The sequence below is a fragment of the Oryx dammah genome, unplaced genomic scaffold, assembly GCF_014754425.2.
Source record: "Oryx dammah isolate SB20612 unplaced genomic scaffold, SCBI_Odam_1.1 HiC_scaffold_28, whole genome shotgun sequence".
NCBI lineage: Eukaryota > Metazoa > Chordata > Mammalia > Artiodactyla > Bovidae > Oryx > Oryx dammah.
Window position 1 is genome coordinate 84,445,168 of NW_024070212.1, and position 27,858 is coordinate 84,473,025.

The following is a 27,858-nucleotide window of genomic DNA, read 5'->3' on the forward strand; positions in this document are numbered from 1 at the left end:
TGTCTGAGACACCCTTACCCTGCAGACCCTTGGTAAATCTTAATCACCTACCAATACTGATCTTTTGGGAGTTTGTCCAAGGATGTGTTACTCACCCCTCAATGGTGCTTCCCTTGTCCTCATCCCAGCATGCACTGCACTATGATTGTCTGCTAAATTGTTTCCCACTCGACTGCATGCACAGTCTTTTGGACTTTTTCGTCCACACAGAAGACACTGAGTAAATGTCTGTTGATTCAATATTATCACTGATGTCTTTAGCCTGCACACATGCCCATTTTATTCCTGTACTGGAAGTCTGCTTGGAGTGCTGAACTGGAGTTCTACCACTGCAACTCAGTCCACATGTTGAGGTTTTAAGTGCATTCAAACTAAAAACAAACCAACCAACCAACCCATGAAAGGGGGCCCAGAGACCTCTGCTCAATTACAAGTCCATATCCTTGGTAAACTAAATATGGAAAGGAAGTCACTTGCTTGCTATTCTTTTTAATAACTAGCACAAAGGAGCTCATGGGGTTTCTTAATAGAGAAACCATACAAAAAGGTAAAAGGGCACTTACAGTGTACCATGTTCTTTTTTTAATCTCCTTTAAAATGATCATGTGTTTTTCTAATTGAGAAAGGCTTATTTATAAACCAGATCTGAAGAAAAAAATCCATGGCCTAAATTTGCTCTGTTTCCCATGTGCATCAATTCTGTTTCTTTTGAACCTTGCAAAGCAGTTTATGACAAACAAATCATGTCTTGTAAATTAAGCAACTGGAGAATCTGAGATGAGAATGGTTGATGGCAGGCTTAGAAAGAAACCATCATATATCACACACGGTCTCAGTATTTCAGTTGCTCACCAACCTGGCTGGATCCACTGATTTTAATGGTGTGAGACATATTTACAGGTACATCTGAAATCAATGATCACTTACTAATCATACCTAGCCTAAAGTTTGTTTTTAGGCAAAAGACCAATAAATTAAGAGTGTAGCATTCAATCGTTTGGAAATGGAGAACGGAAAGGAATGTCAGATGGAAGGGATAATTACACCAGGGGAAGAGAAGGATGTGGAATGATGGAATAACCATCTTTGGAAAGGGAAATATTTTCAGTTGAAAGCAGCTGGTTTCCATTTCTATGAAAGCAATGAGCATAAATTTCAGTAAGGGAGGATTCAGATTAACTGAGAGAACACTGCCTAACTTACAAGACTAGAAGACGTGATGAGTTGGTATGAGATGACATTCTCCTTTAAAGGGATCTTTGCAAAAGGACAGCCATATCAGTTTCAGGTGGCTGAGGAACTGTCTGAAGAGAAGGGAATGGATCACATAGATGACTTCTAGTTTCTATCCTTATTACTGTTATTCTGGTCCCGAGATTCTGTGATTCATTTTATTTACCGTAAAGCCAACCTCTTGGATCTCAACAAAAGAACAATCCTGAAGGGTAACATTTCTGAGAATTTTGAATTCATGAAGACGGTTGTGCTGAATTTATGGGCTTATTTAAATAAAAGCACACAGGCTTCCTTTCAAATTGCAATTTAATAAAATATATTGAGTGGCTATGAAGTGCAAATTCTGTGGGAGGTGTCAGGAGCATGGAGATAAAACATGAGTCTCAGTCCTCAGTCTAATGAAGGAGAGAAAATGAGCCCATGAATTACTGTAATGTAAGTGAGACTAATAAGTAGCATTACAGAAATCCAAACCATGGGGCAACAAAATAAAATAAAATAAAAACAGAAAGGAGACATGCAGTTGGGCTGTCAAGCACTGGAAAGAATTTGAGGAAGAAGTAGCCTATGAAGTTGGTTAAAAAGTCATAAGATGGTAAATGTTATAAACATTAAAAACAAAGACACAGAAGTATGAATATTTGAATCATGCCTGGGAACAGGGAACGGTGTCGTTTAAACTGAACAAAGGTTGCTGTTGGGAAGTAATAAGAAAGAAAACTTGAAAGTGGGCTTGGGTCATAGAAGTGACCCAGTATGTAAATCTCTAAAGGTGAGGCTAGAGATATTTATTATCCTTAGGTCAAAATAAAGTCATTTCCTAATTATTTTCCCCTCAACTGGAAGAAGTCAGATCAAATTTATTATGATTTTTTTAACAGAATTCCTGATGTTAAAAGTTACAATTCAGACAATTAACAAATAGCTGCTAAACACACACACAATCTTTGGTTCCCAGCCACTTAATGCATCCATAAGGAGCCAATATGGATTGGACTGCCTAGTGGAGGACCAGCTAATGGAACGGCTGTGGCACTTTCAGTAAGGGTTTAAAAATATTACCACAGTAGATACCTGACTCTGAACAATCTTTCCAACTAGAAGCAGAGAAACATCACTGTCAGCTATTTGGGGGAAAAAACAAAAACAAAAACAAACTATGATATGCCTAAACCTTAGAGCTGGCCAGTCCTGCAGGATTTGCAAAACATTCTGGGTTTCTAATGAATAAAGAAAGAAGAGAATAAGTTCCCAACTGGTACTTACCTCTCAATAAAACAAAAGAATGTTTCAGGATGCTGTGTAGTGTTATGGAAAAGGCAGAGGTTTTGGAAATAGGTAGGTCTGGATTGAAATTTTAGTTCTGCCACTTGCTGTGTGATTAGGCATGGACAACTCTCTGAACTGCTCCATCTTCTCACTTCTAAGGTGGGGTAATGACATTGAATGTGAAACCTTATTGTGAAGAACAGATATACTGTAAAGGACTTCCTGGTGCAGCAATTGACCCAGGCAGGCTCTCATTAACAACACCTAGTATTACAGTAATCCTTATTCTTCACCTTCACTTGGCACATTTAAACACTCACATACATCACACACATCACACACACACACACACACACACACACACACATAACATACGCCTCCTGAAATCTGTCTGTCAAACCTTATGGAAAATCTCAATAAATTAAATAAGTTCTTCTGAAACCCCAAGATCTCTTCTTGACTGGTGCAGAGTCCACATGGGGAGGGTTGGTTTTACATCATCACACAATTCTCCTTTCAGTCCATAAACTGGCTTAGATTCCCTCCAGTCAGTCTGTTCCCCTGAGCTTAATAATACTCTAGTTTGACAAACGGTCTGAAACATTCATGTTTTCAGTGGCATTTATGTAAAAACTCCAAACGAGAACATTTCCAGTGAACTGTCTGCGCTCATCCTGGTCCATCAGCCATCACTGACATGCATATGTGCACATGGACATAATCTCCAGCGCGAGCCACATGCTGGCACATCAGTTCGGTTCAGTTCAGTTCAGTCGCTCTCGTGTCCAACTCTTTGCGACCCCATGAATCGCAGCACGCCAGGCCTCCCTGTCTATCATAAAGTTCATCTAATGAAGTTTACATCCACTATGAGGGCCCAACACACAGATAACAATACTACATAGACTGGAAAACTTCATTGTATCTACACTTGTTTAACATTGTATCCCTGACTTCTTGGAGTAAAACATGGCCCATAATAGGTGCTCGTTTATATTTGGATAATGGATAAATTGGATAACTGAGTTCTCATTTTACTAGCATTTAACAAAGTAAAGAGAGTCTATTGTCCTTCTCTGGTGTTGATGTGTGAAGCTGTGAAAGAATCTGTCCTACTCATTGTTGGATAAGATTCTTAGGGAAAATGCCAAAGATCATTAAAACATAAAGATTTTCTAGAGGCTTATCCCAACAGTATTGAGTCTCACATCAGTAACACAGTGTTAACTTGTACCAAGTATCTCCCTAAGACTTCCTCCAAGGCAGTCACCAGACTCACTGCTTAGGAAGTAGGATGAAGGTGGAATATGTTCAAATATGTTCTTAGTCACTACACGTAATGAGTATATGAAATTTCTTTTCTGTTGATTGTTGTGTACCTTTGAAAATTTCTACAATGAAAAGAGGAATCAAGTAAAAGAGGATTTAGAGACATGGAGTCTAATGCTGACCTTAGGGAATGTTAAATTGAACAATTCTGTGCCAGTCACTGAAGGAAATAAGATCAACATCCTGCAGCCAGAATGGGGCTGCAGAGCCCAGTGTTTAACATAAAATTACATACCTACTTACAGTCTTCTTGAGTGGGAAAGGTGCAAGGAACCATGAAATCTTATAATATGAAAGGCCCAATTTACTCGGGGGTGTCAGGGCAGGACTGCTTCGGGAAGTGGCAGGGTGAACAAGCATTGTACACTGAGGAGTGAGGGGGAGGGCAGTGTCCCAACCAGGAGGACAGCCTGGGTGATGGAAGAAGAAAATGGTGGGGCACCTTTGGCACATCTGATTTTTGCCTCCTAATAGTGCTGGGGAAAAGAAACAGAATTTAAGTAACTGACTTAAAGTTGCACAACCAGAATTACTCACTAATATTAGCAACTGTGATTTCTCTTTCAGACCCTCTTCAGCAAATATCAGTTGCCTGACATTTTATACACCCTATGGATGTATATATAGTAAGATGTGTGTACGCCAGGTAGCTGCGTTGTTGGGATTAGAAACCAATGGAGTTCTAGGTCTCAAATACTGTCATTAACTGAAAAAGCATGAGTTGGTGTGCTTTCCCTAGGCAGGAATAGGTACAGAAGCCCTGGAGATGAGCTCATGAGCCAGGTCTGGGTCTTACTGTGACTGAGAACAGGCCAGTCCAGGGTGGTGTAGACTTGGGTGCATAGCTAGTGTCTGGCCTGCAGAGAAGGCTCCACTATGGGGTGGGTGGGGGGATCATCATTCTGACGGCAAGGGAGGGTTACTTCTGCTTCACGCTTTCCCCTGAAGATTGAATCTCTGTCCAGAACTGCCTTCCTAGCACCAATTTAGAAGAACATCACTCAACCTGGTGGTCATCCAGACATCGTCACGTGTAATGCAAATTAAAACACAGGCTTCTCAGGCAACAACAGAGCTCTGAATCTATGCTGCTGCTCAACATCCCGAGGAAGGAGAGAAGCTACTGGGGAGCTGGAATCACAAGGCCTTGGTGAGAGAGTTAGCATGGAGGGGGAGGAGAACAAAGCCTTCAGGGTGGCACCCTGGGCCCTGGATCCTTCTTCAAAGACGAAATCCATGTCTGGAGTTGCCTCTTCAGCTCTAATTAACCAAAGGTCAGGGAGACAAGGGTCTGGGAACCCTGGGCTAGTTGGGACAGGACTTGTAAACACCCGCCTCCTGTCTGGTTTCCCTTAACCTTTCTCCAAGAACAGTGGCCTTAGGCAATGGGGAACGAAGATCACCCCCACAGGGCTAATTTTAGCTCTCGTTGTAACATCCAGAGATGAAGCTCTTCTCTTTCCTATGCTGGGACAAGACAAACACAAAGCTCCTTATCCTCTCCGGTTAACCCGATACAGGCAGACTTCTGCGAAGGGCAAGCTCCAGCCTGGGCCATGGAATCTCATCAGTGAGCTTTCTCAAAGAAGAGGGTGGTCATAGCAGATGCAAGTGCTCTTCATTCACCCACTCACTTGACACTCATCCATCTGCATACTCAGTCCCCTGACAAGGACACACTCAGGAAACATACTCAGTTTCCTTAGCATGTGCCATCTAACAGGCCTAGGAGCTGACCCTGGGTGCACAGAGATGAGTGAGATGAACTGGCTGCCCTTCCTGGAGGCCTGGGGAGAACAGCCAGAGTCAGACAGTACGTCACAAAAATGACTATGTAACGACAGTGGTGATCAATGCAATGAAGGGTACTTGAGAGGCCTCTGGTCTGGTCCAGGGGCTTGAGGACAGGCTCCTGGGGAAGGAGTATTTAAGCTGAAACTTGAAGGATAATGGAAGCTTCAGGAAGAGAACATGGAAAGGGCTGGACCTGCCAGAATGTGGCCTGACTGGACAGTGGTGATGTCACTGAGGCTAGAGCAGGAGGGGAGGGTGTGCAGAGAACTGGGGACTGTGAGGCTAGAGGGGATGCAGGAGCAGCATGAAGGTCTATGGCACATGCCAAGTGCCGGGTGCTGGGGAGCTAACGTGACAACCAGAGGGGAGGCAATGACAGGTTTCAAGCAAGGCACTTGAAAATCACAACTGTGCTTTGGTTATCCATATGACATCAGCTGGGTTTCCATTCCTCTGATTCTGCCCTGTGAAAACAGCCTCCTCCCACATCTTGCCTTGTTCGATCAACACACAGGTCTTCATCATGTGTCTACTTTGTGCCAGCCATGTTTCATCAATGGCATGCAACAGGAAATACGACAGGTCCTGACATTCTTGGAGCTTACTTCCCAGCAAGGAGCATCAGCCAGGAAAACATGTGCCAGAGAGGAAACGAGCAGGCTGATGAGGAAGAGAGTAACCTGGGAGGCTGCTTTTGGACGGGGCAGGCTGGGTGGTTCTCTGCAGAAAGGACCCTGGATCTGAGGCCCGAGGAATGATCCTGATCCCCCAGAAGAAGACTTTGGCAGAGGGGAGGGTGACCGTAAAGCCTGAGGCCTATGCAGCCGAGTAAGTCGAGCTGAGCACAGAGCCTGAGGAGCACAGTTGGCAGAGAAGGGGCATCCCCACAGCACAGGGCCTCCTTGGAGTGGGGGTGATGCTGCATGAGCAGCTGGGAGACTGTGAGATCACCTAGGCCGTGGTGTGGGGGAGAAACAGCAGGAGGGCTGCAGAAGGAGTGAGACCCAGACGGTGTGCCGTGCTCTGCTGCCGACGGCATATCACACCGCATCCCCAGCCAGCGACTGGCTGCACAATCGTGGACAGGCCACTCCACCTCTCTGCATCTTAACTGTCCTCCTCTATAGGGGCAATAATACCCTCTACCTCACATGGGACTGCTGTGAGGATTAAATCCAAGCTGTCATTTGTAAAAACAGTGCTTGGCTGACGGCTCAGTCCATCTCGGCCACTCTCAGGTCCTCACTATTCATTTCCGTTCATCTTTGCTAGTGGACTCTGAGCACCTCATCTTTATCTGCCCAGCACCTGTCCTACTGTTTATCCTAGGTACTCTGTAAATTAACCAGGAGTCACAAATGGTTGCAGGAAGACTTAAATGGGCCCATAGACACGTTTGCTTTGGCTGATGCAGAGACTTCGAAATTCATGACCATGAATGTCTGCAGGCTGCAGGTGCTCTCCCCAGATTCCTGGGCCCCTTCCCACCTGTCTCGTCTTATACTTGCCAGAGTCTTACATGTGGACTGCCTCTCCAAGCACTCAAGTTTGGGACCCTAATAAACACTCTGTGAACTCTTAAAAATATGACAGTTTGGAATCTCTTTCAAATATGTAAGTGACACATAAACCATAGAGTAACTCTCTACCCTTGTCTCCAACCCCCAAGGGGTCAGTGGGCCACAGGGTCTGACTTTCCAACATGTCTTCATACAGTCATTCGTCAGGTATTTACTGAGTACTTTCTAGGTCCCGGGAACTGGGAGAAAAAGACAGAGTCTACCTCAACTGAACTTTAAACCAGTCTCCACGAACAAGGAGGCTGCAGTCTTCTTGGATAGAAAAGGTGCATAATAATAGTACATTACACTGGAGAGTCTAAGCATTTTGCACAGATTATCTTATTTTGTTCTTATAATAACTCTGCAGGGGTAAGTTACTCTCATTTGTAAAGCAACGAAGGACCAAGGAAGCTAAGTATACTGCCCCAAATGACACAGTCAATAAATGGCAGATTTTGAATTCCTGTCCCTTGTCATCAATGAAGGCAATGCAAGCATGAAGGTGTTAACTCCATTTATAGAAAAGACCTATACAGGTTTATCCTTGCAACATGCTACAGGCCTGAGAAAAACAAAGGTGACAGTGTACCCAGACACTGAGCACCACGTGCAGACACAAAGCAGACTGGCTTAGACGGCAGGAAAAGTCATGACAAGGGGCCTGGCAGAGGATGCGGAGAGCCTTGGATTCCAACAGAGTTCTCCATGGGCTCCACGTGTCACCAGTGACACATCTGGAAACAGAAAAGAGAAGTCGGGAAACAGAACACGACCCCTGTTTTGCCAGGAGTTACAAAAGCATATTCTTGGGTAAGACGACGATTTTGCCAGGTGGTTCCAGGCCAGAGAGCAGATCTGCACGGCCCAGAGAGCTCTGCCTCCAGAGGGACCCTCTCTAGTATTTCCCAAAAAGGCCTGGCACACGCAGGGAGATCACCGTGGCTGCCTCTGCACACACACTCTGAGTGGAGCAAGACTCCTCTCTGTGCACCAGACACGGAGACCTGGAAAATACATCAGTGTCTTTGAGAGACTCAGCCGCCTTACCAGTCCTGAGATGTCCTTTCTGGATGTGAGCGCTACTCAAGGCTCCTGAGCTGCCACTTGATCTAAATCAGTGGTTCGTAACCAGGGGGATATCGCCTCCCAGGGGACGGCTGATTGTCCGTGGACATTGTTGGTCTCCCTGACAGAGGGTAAGAGAGCTGCACTACTGGCATTTAGTTTGTGGATGCCAAGGATGGTGCCAAACACTCAACAACACACAACTGCACAGCTGCACAACAAAGAATGAAGATTCTAGAGGACAGAATGCAGCAGGGCAAAGGGTAACAGAGTTTTGCCAAGGGAACCCATTGGTCACAGAAAACACCCTCTTCTAACAACACAAGAGAAGACTCTACACATGGACATCACCAGCTGGTCAAAACCGAAATCAGACTGATTACATTCTTTGTAGCCAAAGATGGAGAAGCTCTACACAGTCAGCAAAAACAAGACTGTGAGCTGACTGTGGCTCAGATCATGAACTCCTTATTGCCATATTCAGACTTATATTGAAGAAAGTGGGGAAAAACACTAGACCATTCAGGTATGACCTAAATCAAATTCCTTAAGATTACACAGTGGAAGTGAGAAATAGATTCAAGGGATTAGATCAGATAGACAGACTGCCTGAAGAATTAAGGACAGAGGTTTATAACATTGTAAAGGAGGCAGGAATCAAGGCAATCACCAAGAAAAGAAGTGCAAAAGGCAAAACGGTGGCCTGAGGAGGCCTTACAAATAGCTGTGAAAAGAAGAGAAACGAAAGGCAAAGGAGAAAAGGAAAGATATACCTATTTGAATGCAGAGTTCCAAAGAATAGCAAGGAAAGATAAAAAAGCCTTCCTCAGTGATTAATGCAAAAAAATAGAGGAAAATAATAGAATGGGAAAGACTAGAGATCTCTTCAAGAAAATTAGAGATACCAAGGCAACATTTCATGCAAAGATGGGCTCAATAAAGGACAGAAATGGTATGGAACTAACAGAAGCAGAAGATATTAAGAAGAGGTGGCAAGAATACACAGAAGAACTGTACGTAAAAGATCTTCATGACCCAAATAATCACGTTGGTGTGATCACTCACCTAGAGCCACACATCCTGGAATGTGAAGTCAAGTGGGTCTTAGGAAGCATCACTATAAACAAAGCTAGTGGAGATGATGGAATTCCAGTTGAGCTGTTTCAAATCCTGAAAGATGATGCTGTGAAAGTGCTACACTCAATATGCCAGCAAAGTTGGAAAACTCAGCAGTGGCCACAAGACTGGAAAAGGTCAGTTTTCTTTCCAATCCCAAAGAAAGGCAATGCAAAAGAATGCTCAAACTATCACACAATTGCACTCATCTCACATGCTAGTAAAGTAATGCTCAAAATTCTCCAAGCCAGGCTTCAGCAATACGTGAACCATGAACTCCCTGATGTTCAAGCTGGTTTTAGAAAAGGCAGAAGAACCAGAGATCAAATTGCCAACATCCACTGTATCATGGAAAAAGCAAGAGAGTTCCAGAAAAACATATACTTCTGCTTTATTGACTTTGACTGTGTGGATCACAAAAATCTGTGGAAAACTCTTATTAAAGAGATGGGAATACCAGACCACCTGACCTGCCTCTTTAGAAACCTGTATGCAGGTCAGGAAGCAACAGTTAGAAGTAGACATGGAAGAGCAGACTGGTTCCAAATCCAGAAAGGAGTACGTCAAGGCTGTATATTGTCACCCTGCTTCTTTAACTTATATGCAGAGTACATCATGAGAAATGCTTGGCTGGATGAAGCACAAACTGAATTCAAGATTGCTGGGAGAAATATCAACAACTTCAGATATGCAGCTGACACGACCCTTACGGCAGAAAATGAAGAACTAAAGAGCCTCTTGATGACAGTGAAAAAGGAGAGTGAAAAAGTTGGCTTAAAGCTTAATATTCAGAAAACGAAGATCATGGCACCGGGTCCTATCACTTCACGGCAAATAGACAGGGAAACAATGGCAGACTTTATTTTCTTGGGCTCCAGAATCACTGCATATGGTGACTGCAGCCATGAAATTAAAAGATGTTTGCTCTTTGGAAGAAAAGTTATGACCAACCTAGACAGCATACTAAAAAGTAGACATGTTACTTTGCCAACAAAGGTCCGTCTAGTCAAAGCTATGGTTTTTCTGGTAGTTATGTATGGTTGTGAGAGTTGGACTATAAAAAAAGCTGAGCACAGAAGAATTTATGCTTTTGAATTGTGGTGTTGGAGAAGACTCTTGAGAGTCGCTTGGACTGCAAGGAGATTAAACCAGTCAATTCTAAAGGAAATCAGTCCTGAATATTCATTGGAAGGACTGATGCTGAAGCTGAAACTCCAATCCTTTGGCCACTTGATGCAAAGAAGTGACTCATTGGAAAAGATCCTAGTGCTGGGAAGATTGAAGGTGGGAGGAGAAGGGGACAACAGAGGATGAGTTGGTTGGATGCCATCACTGACTCAAAGTACTTGAGTTTGAGTAAACTCTGGGAGTTGGTGATGAACAGGGAGGCCTGGCGTGCTGCAGTTCATGGAGTCACAAAGAGTCAGACACGAATGAGCAACTGAGCTGAACTGAGAACAAAGAATTCTCTGACTAGCTGGTAGCTCCAGTTATCACAGTGCAGAAGAAGCCCAGTAATTATTTTCTCCCCAATTATGGTTAATTCTGTGCAAGTTTCTCTGGGCTCTCCAGGTAGATCAGCAGTAAAGAATCCACCTGCTAACGCAGGAGACACAGGTTCGATCCCTGGGTCAGGAAGATCCCCTGGAGAAGGAAATGGCAACCCACTCCAGTATTCTTGCCTGGAGAATCCCCAAGGACAGAGGAGCCTGGCGGGCTACAGTCCATAGGGTCACAAAGAGTAGGACACGACTGAAACGATAGCATACATGCATGCTCTGCAAGTTAATTCTTGGCTTTTCTAAAACAGGACCCTAAAATTAGCCTTCACATGCCAGACTATAGATATTGGACCCAGCAGCAGCTTCTCGCTGTGGTTACTCCTTATTCCTACTTACTCCTTATTCCTACTTCTTAAGAATTAAGGAGAGGGCAGGAAGTGGGGTTTTAACTTAGGCACCATTTAGCCAAGTGGAGAGAAAAATCTCCCTTCCGCTCTGAAACAAGATCATGGGGCTATAAAATTTATTGGACGCAACTCAGACAAGGGTGTTGGGTAAAAAGAATCAAAGAAAGAACCATGGGCTGAGCTCAGAAGGGCGTAACGAAACCTGCACCTGTTGTCACTCACTTATTACCCCAGATCTCCCAGGCAGCTTCAATTTAAACCAGACCGGCCTACTGCCCACCCTAACTGATTCTGGCATTTTTTTAACCTATCAGCACAAAGTCAAAACCATCTGCAAGCACACGTGTGTGTGCATGGTGTGTGTGCGTGTCTGCTACAAACACACTGTGGGGGGGACCTAGAAAAGAATGAGACTTCTTGTTGTGGGGTACAGGCAGGGGCAAGACAGCAAATTTACTAGCAAATGACTTCAGCCCCCAAAAGCCAAATTCCAGATTGCCTGATATTTGCAATTTGAGGCTTGTGTTTCAAGTCTATTTTGATCAAATCCCCAGAATTAATTTTTTTCATAAAAGGAAAGCAATAGCACCAAATGAATTCAGCTGATTGGAAAGACAGAAAGTTTCCCAACAACAACAAAAAAGGAGACTCCTGAAACATAACAGTATTATTCCATTTACTCTCTCATGGGCCCTATTTTCACATGCATTTTAAGTATCTACATATATGCTTAGGTATCTGTACGTATTATTCCTTAACCTTTATGTTTCTAAGGTAGTTTTTAAAAGGCCAAAATTATTGAAATTAGCAGATCCAGCGGGAGATTCACTTTTCTAAAGGTCTCTTTACCCTCCTGCATTCAGTGTAGTCACACAGCTGATGGTCTCACGTGTTCAGTTTTCATGAAGGTGAAGAAAGTTTCCTGCTGCATGAGGTCAGTCACTTGGTGATCGGCCACTCATGCGCACGCTAGCCAAACGCTCCTCGCCCAGAGGAGTCCCCTGGCCCCAGCCAGGGGTTGGTGGCCAGAAGAGCAGCTGGGAAACTTCCCTGCTCACACTGGTAAGTAAGGGCAGGATTTTTCCAAGTTCTAGAGAACAGAAGAGACCTACGGGAGGGGGATATTCACCCCACCTTTCATATTTGAAAGCACCTCTAATGTTGCCAAGGGGTCCACTCAGGATGCATCAGCACCAACAGGTACCATCAGAGACTCCAGAAGCAAGCAGGCCTTGGCTTGAGTACCAGCCACCAAATCCAAGCTACCTTACTCTACAAGCCTTACCTTCCCTGAAAAAGAGGAGCAACAGTTTTGAAAGTTTAAATGAAATAACCCAGTTTAAAAAAAAAATTGTACATGTTTTTAGTATCCTGTATGTATCCATAGTATTTCGAAAGTACTTCGTAAACTCAAAAGAGACAGGCAGATAACAGTTAATAAATCTCTCGGGCAACTTTCTGATCTCTGTTTCCTTAGCAACCAATTTCCTACCCACAGACATTCAATGTTAATCTCCAGCTGAAGAGGGGTGCAAGGTAGGAATGGAGAACTTAGGTTCTGAAGACAGATCTGAGTTTGAATTCAAGGTCTATCACGTATTAGCTGAATGCCTTTGGACAAGTCATTTAAAAGATTCTCTCTGCATAAGGAGGAGGGCTAAATGATGGAATCTCCAATTCTCAATAAAAGCCAGATTGTGTGTGTGCTCCTCACCTTTATTAATAAAGTTTATTGTCAGGCAGTGATTAAGACAGGAAACTGTTACATGATCCCTGAAGGACACATCAGTTCAGTTCAGTTCGGTCGCTCAGTCACGTCCAACTCTTCGTGACCCCATAAACTGCAGCACACCAAGCTTCCCTGTCCACCAACTCCTGGAGCTAAAATGGGGGCAGATAGTACCATCAAGTCAGGTAATATACAGCACATGAACTACTACCCACGTCCATACACCTGGAAACATCAGGAGTGGCTGTTTCTTGGGACTCTCTGGTGGTCAGTTAAGACCGCACTTCCACTGCAGGAGAGGAAGGTTTGATCCCTAGTTGGGGAACTAATATCTGGCACACTGCAGGGTGCAGCCAAAAAAAAAAAAAACAAGAGTGGATATTTCTTTCTGGTTTAGCTGAGACTGACTTATCCGTTATCCTTTGCTCTGCTCCAAACAGCAATTTCCAATTGATAAGAACAGACTGAGAGCTAAGCTATATGATGTTCCCAATCCAGTCCCACCTTCATGAGACAGCAGGAGGTTATGGAGGTTAAGTGACCTGCCAAGGCCCCCACCTCTAGCGGATGACAATCCTGGCTCCAGAGAGGAAACCATCCATCTCCCCATCGCTGCGCCACCTTTTCAAGCCGCCCACACCATCTCAGGCAGATGGGAGAAGCCACTCCTCAGGGCTGCCCAGAGCGGGAGGCTGTACTTCAAGAACAACTGCTAAACTAACTCTGGCAACCCCTTCTGTGGCAGGTGAGGAGGAAGGGGAAAAATTAAGTATCTTTTTCAAATGCTTCGATTGAAGGCGTACACATTTGCAAATACAGCCGGCCAAGTCTGCTTCTCACTGGCATGAGCAGACAGAATGCCTGCAACCCACAGAACCTGACATGAAACTTCTGCTGAGGCAGAGTGAGTCACCTCAGCTGTGGAGGGAATGCAAGGTGACCGGCCCTCACCTCCACCATCCCCATCTCTGTTTCCCTGGCCGTGAGTAAAGCAGCAGCTATGCAGTCCATGCCACCGGATCGGCGGCGGCCTGAGGCCATCTGTTTCTGTCTGGCAGGCAGGATCCCAGCATGAGCTGGTTCCAAAGGGATTTTTGTGGGGAGGGAGGCAGAGGAGGCCCCAGCTGCTGTCACCAGACAAGGAGGCGCCTTCTCCTCACCTCCATCCTGGGCGCCCTCCACAGACCTGAGTTCCCAGCTGTCCTGTGGCTAGAGACTTTTCTTGCCTGACTCAGAATATAAATGTGCCATCCCTCCAAAGAGAGCATTAAAAACAATTCAGTGTGTGTTTATTCATATCTGTGATAAGGAGTGGAGGCTGGGGTAGAGAAATCAGACTCAATTCTTTTGCAGGTGGTACCATCTGTTGCAAGGCTTTTACTTCCCTGAGTCCACAACATGCCTAGCATCCTCAAAAGGGTTTGAAACAAAGTAATAATCGTGATGATAATAACCAAGTCTGTATCAGCATTGCCTGACCTGCCTTAGAGTACTGTAGGCAACTGCACTACAACATTAATCTCACCAAAAGCAACTTGGATTGCCACAGTCATTCCTGTCCATTCATTCAACACATACTGATTTAAACTGTCTATTGCACTGTGAGGGAGAAGGTGGGATGATTTGGGAGAATGGCATTGAAACATGTATACTATCATGTAAGAAACGAAGCGCCAGTCTATGTTCGATACAGGATACAGGATGCTTGGGGCTGGTGCACGGGGATGATCCAGACAGATGATATGAGGTGGGAGGTGGGAGGGGGATTCAGGATTGGGAGCTCGTATACACCGGTGGCAGATTCATGTTAATGTATGGCAAAACCAATACAGTATTGTAAAGTAAAATAAAGTAAAAATAAAATTTAAAAAAAAGAAAAAAGTTAAAAGAAAACAGAAAAAAATAAAAATAAAAACAAACTGTCTATTTACAGATATAGTTCTAGGCACTGGGGAGCAAGCAGGCAGGTCCCTGCCTTCATGGAGCTTAGACGACATTTGGGGGACTCTGGCAATTAAATATCGTTTAGACAGCTAAACAGTACAAAAGAATAAACAATGCATTTCTAGAGAGTAGGAAGTGCAATGGGGACTTAAACATGGGGTGTAGAAGCAGCCCACTTGAGATGGTCTCCCTGAGGGCATAACTTCTAAGGTGAGAACTATGAACAGGCCACCACATTTTGGTGTTAAACCATATTGTGTTGGTTATTTTTAGTCCTAAATTACTTTTCTTTATATAGATAATACTGTTATTTCAGACATCAGTCAGCAACTGACTTTTTTTTAATTGACTTCAGTTGATTTTAATTGACTTTAGATGATTTACAGTGTTGTGTTAGTTTCTGGTATATAGTTTCTAGAGTAATTCAGTTATACATATATATATAATACTTTTTCATATTCTTTTCTATTATGGTTTATCACAGGATATTGAATACAGTTCTCTGCACTGTACAGTAGGACATTTTTGTTTATCTATTTTATATATAGTAGCGTCTGTCTGCTAACCCCAAACTCCTAATTTACCTCTTCCCTACCCCTATTTCCCTTTGGTAACTGCACATTTGTTTTCTACATCTGTGAGTCTGCTTCTGCTTTGTAAATAAGCCCATTTGTTCTATTTTTCAGATTCCACATATAAGTGATGTATTTGCCTTTGTCTGACTTCACTTAGTATGATCATCTCTAGGTCCATCCATATTGCTACAAATGACATTATGTCATTCTTTTTTATGTCTGAGTAATCTTCCATTGTATATATGCACCATATCTTTATCCATTCATTTTTCAGTGAACAACTAAGTCATTTCCATGTCAACTTTCTCCTCCTTGACTCTACCATCCAATCACTCCCTCCTTCCTGTCCTGGATACCCTGATGACAAGTATTCCTGGCCCCTCTTTGCTACTCAGCTCTGGTAACCTCTCTGCCGGGACTCATCTTCCACTGGGGAAGGGGAGGAACTGGGTCCCCAGCAGGGCCATCTACTGGATTCATAGAAAGAAACTGAAATTGAAAGTTGCTCATTGTGTCCAACTCTTTGCTACCCCATGGACTATATGGTCCATGGAATTCTCCAGGCCAGAATACTGGAGTGGGTAGCCTTCCCCTTCTCCAGGGGATCTTCCCAACCCAGGGATCGAACCCAGGTCTCCCGCATTACAGGCAGATTCTTTACCAGCTGAGCCACAAGGGAAGCCTGCTGGATTCATAGGGAGAGGGACAAAACCACCTGCAACAGTCTAAAGCAGAGGAACTGCCTGAAGGCTCAGCAGGGTGAGGGGAAGGGTGCAGGGGTTATTGTTAACAACTCTCCATGAAGAGACAGCAGCTCTGCAGGGAGCCCAGGGGAGAGAAGTGGTGGTGGCTTAGTCCCTAAGTCATGTCCAACTCTTCTGTGACTTCATGGACTGTAGCCCACCTGGCTCCTCTGTCCATGACTTCCCAGGCAAAAACACTGGAGTGGGTTGCCATTTCTTGCACCAGGGAATATTGGGGAAAAAAAAATTCCATGATGCCAAGGAATAATAATGAAAAACCAATACCGTTATTTTGCTCCAGTACCACTATAGGAAAAGAAGCCTGCTGATTTTCTGAAAAATGAAAGAGGCAGAGGAGAATTTTAGTCAAAGGGATTGGCAGGTTCAAAGAATCCAAGGCAGGAAAGAACTTGGCATTTTCTAGGAGTCCAAGAGAAGCAGAGGTGGGTGGAGAAAGGGAGAGATGTCCTAATAGAAAGGGGAAGAATTAGGTAGAGGTCAGGATCATGACCACAGTGAAAACTCTCAGGCCAAGGTCTACAGGGAAACACACATACACACACACACACACACGGGAAACACACACACACACACACACAGCAGAAGGAAAGTCAGGCGTATGTTTGTCACGGGAAGAGCAGTTCTAATTTTTCTACTTTAAAAAAAAAAAAAAAGGTTTAGTTCCATCCTCCTCTTCTCATCATGATCTCCTGCCAGAAAAGCCTTACCTTGCAACAGGTCCCCAGTGTTAGGGCAGAGGGAGTCTATACACCAGGTGGGTAAGATGGAGGCACATCCCTCTACCTCCATTTCCCAAAGTTAAAAAAGTGCAGAGAGAAATCCTCACAGCACATGAAAACAGCTACAGTGCCGTGGAGTCTACCGTAACTCTGATTGTTCTGTGCCCGTTGAACAATTGTGCCATTTTCATTAAATTTAACTACCTCCTCTAAATAATCCGTTTCCCAGGCATTCAGTCACACTATATCTGTATAAGGTTTTACTTACCCTTGATGGAGAGCCCAATACGTGCTCTGCATTATGGCATGTCCTTCATATGTGACATTGCTTTAATTCCTCACAAGAATAAAAACAGTAATATCAATCTCATTTTACGGGTGAAGAAATTGAAACTCAGAGATCTTTAAGTCACAAAACTGGTAACTGAAAGAGTCCAAATTTGAACCTAGATATAAAACCCATCTTCCTTCCAATATACCAAGAGCCCTACAAAAATTCTGATCCTCTTAAGACTAAAACCACAACCAGTTCCTCTGATTCCTCAAAGCCTAATTCCTTCACAACAGGTTCACTGTGAAGCCCTCCTTGACCACTCTGGCCATAACCATGCTTCCTTTTGACCTTGAACAGCACTGCATAGTGACAACCATTCAGCTATTCCCTGAATCATTTAAGTGAGCACCTACTATGCACTAGGCTTGTTCCACACTGATGATACAACAGGAGACAAGTTAAAGACCATGCTCTCGGGGAGCTTACAGTACAGTGGGAAAGACAGGCAACAAACACATGGAAAAATCAAATCCTGCCAGGCACCATGCAAGTCAGAAATAAATTTTATATATTTTCTTGGGGTTCTTTTCCACTCTGTTTCCAAGACGGGCTGCACAGCTATGAAGTGCAAGGACTCTGGATGCTCCTGATGCAGGGAGGGGTAGAACATGCAGGAGGGACACAGCCAGCCCAGGAAGGGTCTTCACTGCAGTGGAGGGGGTGCTCTTGGGATGGGGAGTCATTGAAAGGATTTCACTAGGGAGGAACATAATCAGATCTGCGTCTTGACAAGGATCTTCTCTGAGCAAAGTATCTTAGAAAACAGACCACAGAAAGGAAGGCCAGCGCACGAGACACCAGCTGAGTGACGTACTCAGAGCCTGGAATCCACTGGAGGAGGCTTTTCTTTCCAGCTCACATTCTGACCTTCCCACTATCAGAGAAGGCCAAGGTACTGGACGGTGCTCACAAAACCCCCCACATTTCAGGCCTATGACAAGATTCCCTATACAAAGAAATTCTGATAAGGGCAAACCATCCTGAAGAGGCTTCTGTCCCTCAAATATCATGTTCCTTTGCCCAACAGTTCCCCACCATGACACCCTGGTATTCTGAGCAGCAACAAAGCTTTCAGTGGGACCCGTTATCCAGTTGTGGACCAAGAGAAACAAACACACTGGTACAGCCCAGCAAAGGAAGCTCGGGCAGCCTGCCACATTGGTCGGGTTTCCTGACCTCTGAACAGATTTCCCCTCGTGGCACACAATCCTCTAAGGCTACAAAAGGACTGGGAGATGGGCAGCAGGGCTTGGAAAGGCTGTGTGGTAGAAAAGACAGGTAAATCTGGCTTCAAGACTCCTTCTGTCACAGGTTCACTGTATGACTTTGGGTATAATATTGAACTTCTCTGAGCTTCTGTGCCATCAAGTATAAAGATGGACAGTAATAACTGCTCTCCAGAGCTCTGGCAAAAATTAAAGGAGAAAATATAAATGATGAGTCAAGTTGACTACCAGAGTAGGCACTTGATAAGTATGTTATCTTTTTCTTGACTTTCTTTTCTGTATTCAGCATTTGTTTATCTTGTATGTATGTCTGTGCTCAATCATGTCTGACTTTTTGCGACTCTTTGGACTGTAGCCCACCAGGCTCTTCTGTCCATGGCATTTCTCAGGCAAGAATACTGGAGTGGGCTGCCATTTCCTCCTCCAGGGGATCTTCCCGACCCAGGATTGAGCCCACATCTCCTGTGTCTCTTGCATTAGAGGCAGATTTTTGACCCACTGAGCCATCAGATGCTTATGCAGTAACTATCAGATGCAACACCTTGTTCATGAACATGTCATCTTACATAAAAACAATTATAAACAGTAACTGATACCAGTGGAAAATTTGCCATATCCATTGTAATAAAGCAGAACTGTATGGAAATACAATCAAAATCTGCTCCTTGAGCAACTAGAATCCCTCCAATCTATCAAAGAACCACTAAGTCTAGTAGAAAAGAGAAGCAGTAAGTAGTCACTTGGGCTTCCCTGATAGTTCAGTTGGTAAAAAATCTGCCTGCAGTGCAGGAGACCTGGGTTTGATTCCTACATTGGGAAGATCCCCAAGGAAATAGCAACCCATTCCAGTATTCTTGCCTGGAAAATTCTATGGATAGAGGAGCTCGGTGGGCTACAATGTGTGGAGTTGCAAGAGTCGGACATGACTGAGCGACTAAACCACCCACCACAAGTGGTCACATAGTCATGTTCGACTCTTTGAGACCCCATGTTCTGACCCAGGAATTGAACCTGGGTCTCCTGCATTGCAGGCAGATTCTTTACTATCTGAACCACTGGGGAAGATTCCCCAATCTAATGATCATGAGAATCATGAAAGGCTAACAGAACTATGGATTTTCAGCTTTTGTTTCTATTCAGATCTCAATCAGAATTCCCAGTGAACTGCCCAAGTATCTCTACTGAAAGTTTATTTATTTATTTATTTTAAAAAAATCGCTACAGCTGATTTTCTCCCTGATTTACTTTCTGAGGCTAGTTTGGGAGTCAGTATTCTAATCTGTCTACTCAGACAGTGATCAAATCAGACCAACCTCACAGCAAAACTTGCAGGAACTGACTGTTGTGGGAGGGTGGTCTAGTCAAGTTTTGTCCTCAGCCAGTAGGACTACATAGTGGTCAAGCAGGCCCTGGCAGCCTGCCACACTGATTGGAGTCAGAAAGTGCCCAGCCCTTGCGTGGCCCTGATAATATGTCCCAAGTATATCAGCAACTTGATACAAAACATGTCTTCTCTTCTTGTCAACCCCAGTGAAGGTCAGAAAAGGAAAGAAAAGGAAGAAATGATGACAGAAAAACAGAAAGACAGATTAAGGAGGGTGGGAACAGAAAGACAAGTGGATAGAATATAAGGAGGGAAGGAGGGAGAGACAGACAGGGAAACAGCCACAACTAAAAGAGAAAACATCCCTCCACTGGGATTTAGGGAGGTCTGGAATAGAAGCAAATGCAACCAAAAGAAATTCCTTTAGGAACCCAAGACTTTCAGAGATCCCAAACTGTTCATTAAAAACAAACAAAAAAAAAAAAAAAAAACAAAAAAAACCTCTTTAGTATGTTAAATTACAAATATATTCAAAATTAGAAAGAATAGTTAGTGAACTCTCAGGTACTTACAAAAGCTATGTGCAATTTCAATTCATGCCCATCTTGTTTCATCTGTACCCCACTCTGATTCCTTTTAAGAGAATTCTAGACTTTGTATTATTTTTCTGCACAGCACGCAGTTATAAAGTTCAAGATATGTCTTAGAATGTAATTGCAGTAGGATCATATTTAAAAATAATTCCTTAATATCACCACTATCCATGTTGTATTCCTACTTCTCCTAATACTTTGCTTTCTTCTTTAACAGTTGTTGTTTGAATGAAGGTTCGAATAAAGGCATACAGTACAAGTGGGCCATATGCTTCTTATGTCTCTTTTCTTCATAGTTCCTCATCCCTCTCTCTAGTCTTCCTTCTCCTGGCACCTTTTTGTTGGTTTCGCTGAAAGAACTAGGTCACCAAACTAGCTTTTTATGCTAGAGTTTATTCTTTGTGACAAAGAGATATCCCTGTTCTAAGAAATAACTTGAGAAGCTTCATTTAAAAGAAATGAAAGTTAATGACTGCTGGAAAACTCACTCAAAAACAGCTTTGCTGAGCAGGTATATATAAAGTAAATAAGAAACACGTCCTAGAATAGTGCTGTAGCAAAAATACCCCAGAAAATACTCGTGTGCAAAGCTTTCTGCTGTCCAGGAAGCTGGGGGTAAATTTAGGCCTCTTTGTGATCACTGGGATCACCCATTTCTGTTAGTCTCATTAAAAAGCAAAAAGGATATTTAAAAATTCAAAAGAACTCTTCTGGATGTCACACATCTCCAAAATACAGTGTTTTCATCATTCTGGAGTAAATGAATCAGAAATATACAGAAGGCACGGCCCTTAGTAGACACCAGTATGCAAACACTTGGCAAAATACATTTGGGGAAGTCCTGAACCCTCCAAGCCCGAAAAATAAGTCGACAAACAGTGAATGCCATATGCCTGATATCAGTCTGTCCCTCTGTTCAAGGGTGTTGGACTCAGAACATCAGAGACTGCCATTCAGTGAGAGCTACAGCCTGTGCCTGTGGAGAGTGACTGGAGAGACAGTGGACCCGTGCTTCCACAGGGGCCTGCACAAGCACACACCCACACACACCCACCTTGGGAAAGATGCCTTCACAAAGCAGCCCTGGCCAAAGGCCCAGTTGTTTCTCACGGTATCACCTCCATCCACCCTACCCTTGAAAATACTCGTAATTCCCACTGGACATAGGTCTGACTATTTAAAATTAGGCTCAGGAGGAATTTTCTGATGCTCATAGTATTTGAAGTCAGGACATCCGGAGAAAGAGGAAAAAAAAAAAAAAGCACACAAAAAAACTGTGTGTGTAAGCTATTCATTTATTTTCATTCCTGAGGTGAAGTATAATTCAGCTTTGTGAAGAGCCCAAATTTGCTTCTTATATTTTAAGTTACATTTCATAATTTAGGTATCAGTAAGGGTTTAACTAGTGAAGAAGCCACGATACTTTTTTGACAAGTATGCATGTGTGCTCACTAGCTAAGTCATGTCTGACTCTGTGACCACCATGGGCTGCAGCCCACCAGACTTTGTCCCTGGAATTTTCCAGGCAAGAATACTGGAGCATGTTGCCATTTCCTACTCCAGGGGACCTTCCCAACTCAGGGATCAAACCTGTGTATCTTGTGTCTCCTGCATTGGCAGGTGGATTCTTTACCACTGTACCACCCGGGAAGACCTCCAATATGCTTACAAGTAGGAAAACCAACCTAGCAACAGCTTAGCAACACTTACTGTAGAGTTCTTATTCAGTTCAGTTCAGTCGCTCAGTTGTGTCCGACTCTGCGACCCCATGAATTGCAGCACCCCAGGCCTCCCTGTCCATCACCAACTCCTGGAGTTCACTCAGACTCACGTCCATCGAGTCGGTGATGCCATCCAGCCGTCTCATCCTCTGTCATCCCCTTCTCCTCCTGCCCCCAATCCCTCCCAGCATCAGGGTCTTTTCCAATGAGTCAGCTCTTTGCATGAGGTGGCCAAAGTACTGGAGTTTCAGCTTTAGCATCATTCCTTCCAAAGAAATCCCAGGACTGATCTCCTTTAGAATAGACTGGTTGGATCTCCTTGCAGTCCAAGGGACTCTCAAGAGTCTTCTCCAACACCACAGTTCAAAAGCATCAATTCTTCGGTGCTCAGCTTTCTTCACAGTCCAACTCTCACATCCATACATGACCACTGGAAAAACCATACCCTTGACTAGATGGGACTACTATGTTTAAAAAAAAAATCCATGGACACATAACTTGTATTTGCTATTTTCAGGGTCCACATGGATAATTCATCTTCACTGATGGCAGAGAGTCCCAGGTAAGCCTCCATGTTGTGGTTAACTCTGGATTTAACCTCATAAATGAGGAGTTCATCAAGGTTTCCTTGTCCCCTGCAGGGGTCCTTTCAGAACTGAGCCATAGAGGATGAGCTCATGTCCCCATTTAGAAACAACTCTTCCAAGGCCACCATGTCTCTCCACTCAACTCCAGCCTCACAGCTTCCAAAGGCCACCAGTATTCTCAGCGTCAACAGTGGTGCTGGTTTAGTTGCTGAGTCATCTCCAACTCTTTGGTAACACCGAGGACCGTAGCCCGCCAGGCTCCTCTGTCCATGGGATTTCCCAGGCAAGAATACTGGAGTGGGTTGCCATTTCCTTCTCCAGTCTCAGAGTAATATTCAGCACCAATTCTCTGGAATTCAAGGTGGCTCTCCTGGGACATGAAAAGAATACATCCAAGTCCCACTCTTCACATTTCATTTAAATCAACATCACTTCTTGCCCAGTTCACAGTAAAGAGGTTAGTGGGGACAAGTTATCAGCTTGGTGGTTAATATCTACACTGATGGCAATTAACATGATGATTAGCAGATATTTATGTGTACCCAAGACACAGAGGCTTAACCTGTGTCACTATCATTGGTGTACTGTAAACAGACTGACTGACATGATTAGGGACACACATGTGTATATTCATTAACAGAATGAGTTGGTTTATACTACTGCTTTTGTTCAGGCTCTTCAACAGCTTCTTAATTGGTCTTCTCTTCCTCTGGCCTCCCTTGCTCCAATCTACTTTTCACAATGTTGCCAGAAGGTTGTCTAAAAAGCCAACATAACTGCATAATATCCAACTTAAAAAGCTCTGATGATTTCTTGTCACATATAATATTAAAAAAAAAATACCAGAACAAAACAAGCTTCATATGCATTGAGGATCCATCCCTATGATCTGGTTGTCTCTCTTCCTAGCCTTCTTGATATACCATTATCCTTAAGGCCTATTTTCTGGCCATACCAAACATGTTAACACTCTACCCACTGCAGCATGGTAGGCCCCTGTTAACCCCCATATTTTTCTACATAATGTAACTCACAAAACATGGTCCGTGGGCCAACTTCAGCCCAAAACCTGTTTCTATAAATCAATTCTGATTAGAACACAGTATGGCCCATTAACTTATATACTGTCTCTGCTTTTTCACCAAAATGACACAGCTGAACACTTATGACAGATACCATATAGAAGCAAAGCCAAGAATATTTAGCATCTAACTTTTTACAGAAAAAGACTGCCAATCCCTGATCTAGAATTTTGGCCTCCCACTCACCCCCGCCCCAGCTTTTCTCTTGGGAAAATTCTATGCATCTTCAGGAGATATATATTGAATATGCAGATCCCTATCTTTAGGGATCAGGATATCTTACACTTTCTAAAGAATGTTCTATAGTTATATTCCATTTCTCTTAGCTTAAGAAACTCTGATTTTTGTTTCGAGTGGCCATGTGCCCACCTCCAAGTGATCAGTGTTGCTGGTCTAAGCCAGTGCTGTCCGATACGCTCTGTAGTGATGGCGGTGCTCTATACATGCACCATCCAATCAACAGTGCAGCCACTTTCCACATATAGTGACTGAGCACCTGAAATGTGGCCAGTGAGACTGAGAAACTGAGTCTTAAATTTTATTTCATTTTCAGTTCAGTTCAGTTGCTGTTGTGTCCGACTCTTTGCAACCCCATGAACTGCAGCACGGTGATGCTGCAGTTGGTGATGGCCTCCCTGTCCATCACCAACTCCTGGCGTTCACCCAAACCCATGTTCATTGAGTCGGGGATGCCATCCAACCATCTCATCCTCTGTCATCCACTTCTCCCACCTTCAATCTTTCCCAGCATCAGGGTCTTTTCCAATGAGTCAGCTCTTTGCATGAGGTGGCCAAAGTATTGGAGTTTCAGCTTCAACATCAGTCCTTCCAATGAATACCCAGGACTGATCTCCTTTAGGATGGACTGGTTGGATCTCCTTGCAGTCCAAGGGACTCTCAAGAGTCTTCTCCAACACCACACTTCAAAAGCATCAATTCTTCAGTGCTCAGTTTTCTTTACAGTCCAACTCTCACATCCATGCATGACCACTGGAAAAACCATAGCCTTGACTAGACAGACCTTTGTTGACAAAGTAATGTCTCTGCTTTTTAATATGCCTTCTAGGTTGGTCATAACTTTCCTTCCAAGGAGTAAGCGTTTTTTAATTTCATGGCTGCAATCACCACCTGCAGTGATTTTGGAGCCCAGAAAAATAAAGTCAGCCACTGTTTCCCCATCGATTTGCCATGAAGTTATGGGACCTGATGCCATGGTCTTCATTTTCTGAATGTTGAGCTGTAAGCCAACTTTTTCACTCTCCTCTTTCACCTTCATCAAGAGGCTCTTAACTGATCTAAATTAAAAGTCATCATAACTCAACAATTAAAAAGACAATTCATTTGAAAAAAGGAGCAAGAGATCAAAATAGACATTTTTCCAAAGAAGATACACACAGAGCTAGTAAGCACATGAAAAGATATTCAACATGAGTAGCTCTTTTGTAAATGCAAATCAAAACCACAATGATATATGACTTTACATCTGCTAGGATGGCTAGAATCAAGGAATGGAAAACAAAAGCTGGTGAGAATGTCCCTGAAACTCTTTCTCATTTCTATCAAGATCTATCAGTTCACTTCAGTCGGTCAGTTGTGTCTGACTCTTTGTGACCCCATGAACCGCAGCATGCCAGGCCTCCCTGTCCATCACCAACTTCTGGAGTTCACCCAAACTCATGTCCGTTGAGTTGGTGATGCCATCCAACCATCTCATCCTCTGTTGTCCCTTTCTTCTCCTGCCCTCAATCTTTCCCAGCATCAGGGACTTTTCCAATGAGTCAGCTCTTCGTATCAGGTGGCCAAAGTACTGGAGTTTCAGCTTCAACATCAGTCCTTCCAATGAACACCCAGGACCGATCTCCTTTAGGATGCACTGGTTGGATCTCCTTGCAGTCCAAGGGACTCTCAAGAGTCTTCTCCAACACCACAGTCCAAAAGCATCAATTCTTCGGCACTCAGCTTTCTTTATAGTCCAACTCTCACATCCATACATGACCACTGGAAAAAACATAGCCTTGACTAGACAGACCTTTGTTGACAAAGTGATGTCTCTACTTTTGAATATGCTGTCTAGGTTGATCATAACTTTCCTTCCAAGGAGTAAGCGTCTTTTAGTTTCATGGCTGCAATCACCATGTGCAGTGATTTTGGAGCCCAGAAAAATAAAGTCAGCCACTGTTTCCCCATTGATTTGCCATTGCTTTGGAGGAAGTCTGGTATTTCTTCAAAGGGTTAAGCATAGAGTTATCATATAATCTAGTAATTTCACTCCTAGGAATATACCCAACAGAACTGAAAACACATTCACATAAAAACTTGTATATGGATGTTTATAGTAGTATTTATGACAACTAAAAAGTGGAAATGACCTAAATGTCCATCAACAAGTGAATGGATGAACAGATGTGGCATATCCATGCAGCTGACTATTGTTGTTAAGTTGCTCAGACGTGTCCTACTCTGCGACACCATAGACTGCAGCACGCTAGGCTTCCCTGTCCTTCAGCATCTCCCAGAGCTTTCTCCGACTCATGTCAATTGAGTTGGTGATGCCATCCAACCATCTCGTCCTCTGTTGTCCCCTTCTCCTCCTGCTTCAATCTTTCCCAGCGTCAGGGTCTTTTCTAATGAGTCGGCTCATGAGTTGACTATTACAAAGTCATAAAAATGAATGGATTTCATAGAAGCACTGATAGATGTTATAACTGAAACTTGAGAAACTTATGCTAACTGAAGGAACCCAGATACAAAATATGTATAATTTCATTTTTATGAAATGTCTAGAACAGACAAATCCGTAGGGACAGAAAGTAGATTGCCAGGGCCTGGTGGTAGGAGAAATGAGTGAATACTAATGATACTGGATCTCTTCGGGGGATGATGAAAATGTTCTGGAATTAGATAGTGATGCCTGTACACAATCTTGTGAATATATTAAAAATCACCAAAAAGTACACTTAATATGATAAATATTATGGTATATGAATCATATCTTAATAAGAAAAAATTTAAATAGTCATAGCTGGCTATCATATTAAATTGTGTAGGTCTAAGTGAGCCATGATAATCTTGTGCTCCCCTTTCCCTGCCTCTCTTATAGCTACAAGTGACGATGTAACCTAATCCTACCCAGTGATACCTTAGCAGAAGTCAAGTAGGAGAGCTCTTGGAAAAGCTTTTACTCTGCTCATTAAAAAAAAAAGAAAGAAGAAAAAAAAAGGAGACACTGCTTTCTTCATTTCTTCCCCATTCTTCTACCATTAAAGGTAGATGTAACGTCTAGAGCTACAGTAATTATCCTGTAACCATGAGATAATTAGCATGAAGGAAAAGTCTACAGAACTAAAGATATGCTGGTTTGACATCGTCAAACCACCTTTGCATTTCATTTAGGAGCAGAAAAATCAAGTAGAGTAGGAAATCAAGCCTACTTGTTTAAGCCACTGTAAAATGGTATCTTGATGGGTATATTGTTAACAAGTTAATTTAATATAACATCCAAAAAAATTCCTAGCATTTGCTAAGTACTGCATAACTGTTAGGTATTATTGTTGTCATTAGAACTCAGTGTTTCTCAACCAGTTTTTCACCATCAACCCCACTAAAGAGAATTTTCAGACATTCCTTTATATCCCTCCCCCTATCAAGTTTTAACACCTGTGTATCTGTTTACAATGTCAGGTACAGTTGAGTTTTAGAAGGCCACAAACCATTTTAATGCCTGAGATTTTTTTCATCCTCCAAAAACCAATGTTTGCACCCTTGCAGATATATTCCTAATCCATGCTTCTTCCTCGCTGCAACTCACTGATTTAAATGAGAGCTTCTTAGTGTTATGAAGCTGAATGCATTCCTAATTGATTCATCCTCCTCCTCTGCAACCCATGGATTTAAGTAAGAGTTGTTATGATTGTACAGACTCCACGCCTCTGGCCATGACAGATTCCCCTGGGAAGGGACACTTGCCTAAAGCTGAGACC

General features: G+C 43.3%; 1 protein-coding gene across 11 annotated transcripts in view; it reads right to left on the bottom strand.

Moving 5' to 3' along the window:
- Positions 1 to 27,858, bottom strand: part of FGGY (FGGY carbohydrate kinase domain containing) — a 497,520-nt gene that overhangs the window by 340,027 nt on the left and 129,635 nt on the right. The window contains exon 1 of one of the 11 annotated variants that reach the window (XM_040232745.1): positions 12,995 to 13,137. The exons of the other annotated variants lie outside the window; for them this stretch is intronic. The gene's annotated coding sequence lies outside the window, so the exon portion shown is untranslated. Of the gene's footprint in view, positions 1 to 12,994; positions 13,138 to 27,858 lie in introns of those variants that run through there. 11 annotated transcript variants of the gene reach the window in all.